The sequence below is a fragment of the Protopterus annectens genome, chromosome 3.part0 (genome assembly GCF_019279795.1).
Source record: "Protopterus annectens isolate FY-2018-M chromosome 3.part0, PAN1.0, whole genome shotgun sequence".
Lineage (NCBI taxonomy): Eukaryota > Metazoa > Chordata > Ceratodontiformes > Protopteridae > Protopterus > Protopterus annectens.
This window is the reverse complement of record NC_056731.1, coordinates 1,234,354,429-1,234,363,331: the sequence shown is the minus strand read 5'-3', so window position 1 is coordinate 1,234,363,331 and position 8,903 is coordinate 1,234,354,429.

The window sequence follows — 8,903 nt, the reverse complement described above, 5'->3', positions numbered from 1 at the left end:
ACAGGAATATTTAAAATCTGTCCCTATTTACCCTCCTGTTATTTTAGGCTTTATCCAGATGTGATGCTCTAAGAGGTTGAGAGGTAGGATCACAGCTCAGGAGCCTGACTCACCCTGAGAAAGGACAGCTCACATATGACAACCACTGGAGTCTCTGCCAAACAACAGTGACTGTGCCACTGCTAGGTCAGTTAATGGGATGTTGTCCATATCCATATGTTACCTGTGAATATGAGTATGGTACATGCTTGTCTTGTAAATCTAACAGATCTATATAGGGCATGTGCATATTAAAGTACCGTTGCAGATTTGTGTGTTGAACTGCATGCGATATATTGAATTAATAACATTCAACTGTACAGTGTTCTGCTAGACAATAATCACATTTGTGACTGATATCTGAAATCACATCGTTTCATAGTTTCATAGTTTGGTACTAGGCTATCTGCCCTGGGGCATTTATAAGCCTAGCCATAGTGATGTGGCTCTTGCCACTCCATGTAATGGTACAAAAGTGTACAGAATAGATTTAGAATACTGTGCCTCTGTCTAGTAGTGACACAGTGAAGACCCCCTTACATAATAGAATTAGTTTACTGTGCCTCTGTCTAGTAGTGACACAGAGATGACCCCTGGGGTAAACCTACGATCTCCCATTCACTCGTCAAGATTTCTCTTGAAGAGAGTCAGTGAGGGGCTCTACCTAACATGAACTGGGATTCTGTTCCAGAGTATGGGAAGCCTCTGAGTTATGAATCTGTCCCTCCAGCATGTCCTATTCATATTTGTGCTGAGGTTCAAATCTTTAGCTCTCGTGGTTCTGATGGATTTAGATTTTTTGAGGTGGAGCATGTCCATCAATTCCTGATTGGACATGGCCTTGTACGTCAGGCACAGATCACCTCTGAGTAGGCGGTATGCTACTGAATAGAGTTGGAGTTTCTTTAGTCTGGCAGCATATGACATATGTTGGAGACCCTTGATCCTCTTGGCGAGGTACTTCTGGGGTCTCTCTAGCTGTTGCAAGTGCCGGGTGATGTACATACCAAATGGGGCATTGTACTCAATCATGGGCCTGATAAGGAGGAGTACAGGGGCACAATGACCTCCTTTGATCTTGATGTGAATCCCTTCATGATAAGGTGGGCAAGGTAGAAAGTCTTTCTAACCACTTTGGCAATGTGGGTGTCAAATGAGAGGTCACTATTGACTTGGGTCCCCAGGTCTCTGATTACTTTTTCCGTACTCAGTGGGTTACCGCCTATGTGATAATTTGTGGGCACTTTGTTTTTCCCAAAGGGGATGACTATACATTTTTTGGCATTTAGTTTAAGGCCATGACTCCGGCACCAGTTGTCCGTTTCAGTGAGGCCTTTCTGTAGGATGTATGTGTCAGCTGGTGTATCGACTATGGCACCTAGTTTGCAGTCATCTGCGAACTTTGTCAGCCACAACCCTCCCATGTTTGCTTCCACATCTGAGAAATAAATGCCGAACAAGAGGGGTCCCAGGACAGAGCCCTGTGGGACACCACTTGTCACTGGCTTTGAGTCTGACATGGCTCCAGTGAATTTGACTTTATGGGTTTTATCCTTTAGCCAGTTTGCCACCCATCTTGTGACATATGGATTTACATTTAAGCTGTTGAGCTTGTCTATGATGCCAGAGTGGGGTATTGTGTCGAAAGCTTTAGTCAAGTCCAGGTAGGCTGTATGGACTGCTTTGCCCTCGTCAATGGCTCTAGTGACTGTTTTGAAAAAGTCAACCAGGTTTAAAAGGCAGGATCTGCCTTTTACAAAGCTGAACTGGGTGGGATCAAGTGTCTGTAAGTCCCCAATGTCTCTGTTTATTAGTTCCATAATGATTCTTTCCATAGCTTTGCAGACCAGGCTGGTTAAGCTTATGGGGCGGTAGTTACCAAGGTCAGTAGAGGTGCCTCCTTTGTGGAGTGGGACTACTGTTGCTGTACGCCAGGTACATGCACCTATACTTGCGTTATGTCAGCCAAACCATTGGCAAGTCTGTGAGCAATGACATCATGAGGCCATTAGTTGATGGCCGGGGCTCGTCCACTTATCCTTGTGCTAAAGTAGTAGATGCAATCCTACAAAAATATTTGATTAAGGAACCACAAATTTGTAAAGATTCATGGTCATTCCTTAAAAGATTGGATAGCCTGGAATTTAACACTGATTACAACTTCCTCACAGTTGATGTGAGGGACTTGTACACATGCATACCTCAGGATGTAGGTATCGAGTGGTTAAATCTGCTATTAAAATAAATATATGTTTCTTGAACCTGGGTTATCTTCATGCTTTACAATTGCCATATTGCCTATTTTTCTTGGTTTGAGCAATGACATCATAACATAATAGCCTGCTTATGACTACTGGACATTTTCCAGGTTGCCATGTCAAAGCATACTGTGCAATCAACTTACTAATGTATGGTGCATCTATATTAATACAGTATCAATACTGATGTCCCCTTTGTCACCCATTTATGTGTGCCATTGTTGAGAAGTCTTGCTATAACAGGTTGAGAAGTATGATGGAGGAGCAAGACTGTAAATACAGTATGCCACACTAACATAGAACAGAAATTTATACCAGGTATCCCCTGAGCACATGTATGTATGTGTATGTTCAGCTGGAAGGCACAAAGCTAATAACATGGGTTGCAAGCAATCAAGAAGATAGTTAGTACATGCTGCACATGTGTGTAATATCAGTGTCAGTGCATACAAGCGACATAAATGTGTACAGCTACTGGTTGTTGCATTGCCATGACACTGATATGAGTACTAGAATAGGCATGGTTATCAGGTAGTAATCGGAGAAGTGCCCAACTGTGTTATGACCCTCTGTCCATGTCTACCACTAACAACTATATGAACACCTATATACAAAAGATATCAAAAGTGTACACACCCCTGTTGGAATGCCAGGTTTGTGTGCCATATGACAGTGAGACAACAGAAAATAATTTCAAAATGTTTCTCATCTGGAATGTGACCCATAACTTGTACAATTCTATTGAAAAACAAACAGAACTGTTTCGAGGAAGGTGAGCAACTATTGCTAAGTGAAGATGTGCCATGATGTTAGAGTCCAAACCAATACGAATGAATGCTGTAATAATTTCAACAGGTGCTTAAACAGCATATCAGTTTAAGGGTCTGCACACTCATTCAACTGGCTTATTTTACTGATTATTATTTCAATATGTTTTGCAGAACAAATTGTTATGTTTCTAATTGAATTGTACAGGATATAGGTCACATTAAAGGTGTGAATTGTTTTGAAATGAGTTATTGTGGTGTCATGTTTCAATTGCACAAATACCATGCATAGTAACAGATGTGTGTACACTTTATATCCACTGTAGATGTATGGACTCAGAAATACCTGACCTGTAACACCAGTGTACATAAAGGTAGACTAATTCACTTTGGTGGACAGCAGCAATACACAAACCACATAACAGGTTGCCATATTGGCTGTACAGAGACACGTAGGTGCAGGCAAAAACTTGGAAGCAAGTTCACCTCTGTTTGAGCAAGCATGTAAGTTCACAGGTGACTCCGTGTAAAGCTGACTATGACTACAAATCAGACATATCCACACCACCAAGGCCAATTGCAACAGTGTTTCCACATATTTTGTCAGTCTCAGAGGCAACAACAGGAGTCACCTTTTACTAGGCGTAAAGCACACCTCATACACACATGCTATGGATGTAAGCAACCCGCCTCAGACAGGTCAGGTGGGAACATCGCCACTCTGTCCACCCCATTTGTATAGGGGTATATGCACATCAACCACACTCCTCCTCTCATCAATGGTGAGCATGTGCATATTGCCTACTGATTGAAACATCAGCAAGTCTCCAGGTGGCATCATAATATCACTGTCTGCCTCCTACATGAATTCAGGCATGTGCTCACAGCTCCATCGCACACTACAGTCAAACACAGACTTGCCATCATCCACACACCATCCACATGGAAGATGGCCACTGTCATCCCTCTACACAGAAATGAATGGAGAATAGAGGATTATGCAATTAAGTGACCAACAATGGGGGGAATATGACACCTCCGGGCCCGGAGTGCAAGGCAAGCTAATATAGCCATAATAGATTAGAGGGTTATGGTGTAGTTTGGATTATTTGCCAGTAATATCCATTGTTGATGTGCAATTTGACAACCATATGAGGTCCTGTGACTTTTTTTTCCTGTTTATGCCATCCAGGTGCAATGCAGAGGCCTCGTTTCCTGACATTTACAGAGGCTGAAACAGAGATAATCATCCAAGCAGTCATACAAAATTATCCTTTACTATTTGTCAGGAGACCACAAGATCTGCGGGAGAGGACCGCCCTGTGGAACGATCTTGTTCACAGGGTAAATGATGTCGGCCTGCATGGCAGAACATACGAGCAGGTGTGACATCATGCCAGCGACCTCATCCACCATGCCCATCAAAGAGCTGCTGCCATAGTGAGGGTCCAGCTAGCCCGAGGTTTGGGACCATCCATCTAGCCCCCACTGACACCCAATGGGGATCTCCTCGCTAACCTTGGGGCACCCACCCAATGCATCACACATGAACCTGAAGAAAGCATTGATGAGGTGGCTTGCACCTACACAATGGATGAGGAGCATGCCAGTAAGGCCCCAGTGCACATTACTAGAACACTGTTGCATATTTATTTGTATCTGTATAGTATCTACATGCATATGTCAGATAGGATAGTAGGTATTGCTGGAGTTTAGTAATGCATAGACGTGCACATCTATGGTGATGACCAGCATATTTTGTTGTATTGGAGGTTGTACTGTTAATGTGCTGAAATGCTGCTTCCTCCCTGTACCAATGCCACATGAATGGCTACTGACATTACCTCTCTCCCATAACTATTTAGGTCCCTCCGCTATACAACTGGGACAGCAGCCTGTAGCTAGTGAGTATGGAACTGTTTTGTTGAAGTTTACCAATACACCGGCCATGCTAAGACCATGCTATTTGCCATGCACCACATTTATCACACCTACCCATAATGCATGATGTGCATGTTCAGTTTTGTTGGTATTAACTGCAGTGCATCACAGTGGTCACCATGGGGGCATATCTGAAGGGTATGTAAGATTCTTGTAGTATACCTCACAACCTGTCAGACAGACACAAACAAAATGGTGAGACAAATGGGCTACAGCAGGGGCATGTATGAAACATTACCCTTATACAATGGATACAACAGTGTACACACCCCTATTAAGATGGCAACTGTTCCTGATATATACAATGACAGACCACAGTAATACATTCCACACCTATTACAACCAGTAATGTGATCCTAATATGAACAATTAATGCGTAAAATAGAAATATATGTTAGGGCAACAAATATGGGGTATACAAACCTTACAGAACACTGGATGCATATGTGTGCACAGACTCCAAATAACGTATTGTGGAGGCAGCTTGTGATGTACTGACAGCATTCAATCTAACTGAGTACACACCTGCCATCAAGTACAGGGCCTCAATGTCACACCAAGTAATGGTCTGCTGTCCAAGACGTAAGTGCATGACATTTGCTCAGTTGCCTGCAACAGAAGAAGCCATGGCTTGCACACATCTTACAAAGCATCAAAGGGATCGCATATCTGATAGGTAGCAGTCAGGAGTAGGGAAAAAAAATCACTGCCTCACCATTGCATACACCATGGCAAACAGTGCAGACAGTGATCTAGACATGTATTAAATCTGGGACAACAGTGATGTTGAAAAGAACCAGATGCCCATCCAAAACAGATGACAAAACATGTTGACAACTGGTCAGGGAGGCTGCCAGGAGACATACAGCAACACCGAGGGAGTTGCAGGAATGTCTAGCAGGTAATACCTTTGTAGTACTTATGGCAATAATTGGATGGATTCTGCATCAGTGTGGTCTATGGGGTAGGATGAGTAGGCAGAGCATTTTTCCACATGAAACACCAGCTAGGGCTGTGTACAGGTAGCAAAAGTATAACATCAAGTCTTCTAAAGGTATGTTTTGAAATGTGTAATGGTGTCATGAGACCAAGATTCAAACCTACAGACAGTATTCATAAAGATACATGTGGTGCACAAGCAACACCTCACTTCACCTCAGAGCCACCATCCCCAATTTGAAGCTTGCTGGTGCCAGTGTACAGCTTTAGGGTTGCTGTTCATTAGCTGGAACTAAACCTGTAGACATGATGGTGGAAATTTGGAACAGTTCAAAATAACACTCATGTGTAGCCCACAGTTGTCAAGCATCTGCAATAAGGCTGGGGATGGGGAGGGGTTTCAGCTTCAAACAAAACAGTGAACTGAAGCATACATCCAAAGCTAGCTAAGAATGGCTCTGTCTGAACACATTCAAGGTTATGAATTGGGCCAGACATAAACCAGACTCAACAGCAATAGTAAAGTCCCTGTGTGACCTCCAAGGGCTGTGCACATGAACTGGCCTTGTAATATGATAGAGTTGGGGTACCTCTTAAGGGGAAGACAGACCAAATAATGCCAAGTCAAGATGTGCCATGCTAGTATACCCCTTCTCAGGAATAGTGACTGCTGTAGTTCACTTAACAGGTGCTTCAACAAACCATTGTTTTAAGGGTGTTCACACTTATGCAACTGCTATATTGTATGCATCTCATTCAGTATCTTCACAACTAACACATTTGTTTGAATCTTGATTGGATTGCACAGGTTATATGCCACATATCCGGTGTGTGTGTAATGTTTTCAAATGCAGTAGTGTGGTCCCATTTCATATCATAGAAGAGCCTGGCATGTCAACAGGGGTGTGTACACTCCTCATATCCACATTAAGTTTTGAAGGTCATTGGTGTAACCGGATTTTATTGCATATACATGCACTGCTGCTGTCATCTGCAAATCAAATGTCAGTCATTAATTAGTGACATCAGTCCTCATATCATCCCAGATGTTCTTCGTGTTTCACTGTTGCAGTCATCACACTTGGGTTATCTGCCTGCAGGTAGCCCTCAGTCGGCACGAATACCAGAGTCTTTAGATTTCTGCGTTGGATGCTGTGACCTGATTCATGACGTCAGGTTGTCAGGGGTATAAAACATACAGCCAATGTCATTACATCAGCTTTTCTTGGTGCGCAGGAGCCCAAAGCAGAAGCAGTTTGCAAGTGCTGGTCGGCAGCTACCTGAAATTTTCGTTTTTCGAGTTTTAAACCTGAAGTCTGCTAAAGCTAAGTACCCTGTTGTCTATCCTTTTTCCTTGCTCTAACCGATGTCAGAAAAAGTTAACAATTGTCTTGCCTGTGGAAAGTAAATACCTCACAGAGATTTTCATTCTTACTGCGTCACCTGTTTAGGCCCAGACCACGACGTCCCTGTCAGTTTTGTGCCTTGTTCAATGCCCAAACTATTCGTCGTCAGGCTATTTTTGTCTCTAAATTCTTTCGCTCTTGCTCTCTGTATTCCAAAATGGCTTTGGTAAGCCATCCAACTACCGATCTTCCAAAAAAAATGCAAAGATAAAGACAGAGACAGACCGCATAGGTCCAAAACTGCCGACGACGCTTCCTTTAAGCTAGCCGCCAGCCCACTGGTACTCAGTGAGGCACATTCGCTGCCCCTATTACCTGCTTCTACAGATTCGCAGGCCTCTACTGAGACCCATTCAGAGTCCAGTATACCGCAAGATGCTTCTTCGCCTATGGAACCTGCGGAAGTCTTTACCTTGGATGGGTCCGGAGCCGCTATGCAGGCACTAGATTCTGAGGGTATATTCAGACCTTCTGATGTTCGTTTCAAACCGACTACTTTGTTAATGACTAAATCATTCGAATTTCCCAGGCTCAGAGTTTGCACTATGCCTAGGAAACCATGCCACAGAAACAAATGCTTAGAATGGCTAAAGACCTTATTACTTTAATTAGGGGAAGCCAGCCTTCCCCCCTCTAAAAGACAAAGAATAGATTTTCCTTATGATTCTTCAGACCATGAGTCTGATGGCTGTGACCCCTGTGATTACCAGGACGTACCCTTATCTACCTATGATGATTCAGATGAAGAGGATTCAATTCTCTCAGCCTCCACCCAAAGGACCTTTCCTTCAGTGAAACCTTGCATACCCTAAGACAGCATTTCTGCTGGGAATGCTAGGACTACCCACAGTCCTAAAAGAGACTCAGGGATTTTTTAGACTTGCCTCAGCATAGGCCTCCAGCTATTCCCCCTGTCCTGGATATTGTAGATGATGTTTTCATGGAATCCAGCCTTACCCCTGATATTTTACCACCTGCTCCTAGAAAGCCTGACAGATACTACAGGGTACCTGACTCTCACAAATTTCTATTTAAAAATCCCACTGCAGATCCAGAGACCATTTCCCAGGGACCTAAAGGTATTAAGGCTTCCACAGCCAAAAACCCTACTCTTCGGACAAGGATTCTAGGGCTCTAGACAGATGGGATAAGAAGTTATATACCTCAGCAACTCCTGCCATCAGGGCTTTAAATTGCCAGTTTCACATGTTGAAGTACCAGCAGCATATTATTAATCTAATTAAACAGAAAATGGTGTTGATTCCTGATTGTGCAGAAAATAAGGACTTACAAGACTTAATGCATTCTGCAAACCAAATTGGTAAACATACTTTGCAGTGTGGATTTGAGGCCTTAGAAGCATCTTGTAGGGCTGCGGTCACTGGGTCTGTTCTGAGAAGGCATGCTTGGCTGAAGGAACAAATCTTGTCAGACCATGTCAAGGCAAAATTACTCTTTGTTTGGCTGTAAAGCAGAAGTTCTTAAAAAGATGGAGGAAAAAGCTAAATCCATGCAAACCGTTAAAGATTTCTTACAGATACAGCCACCTAGAT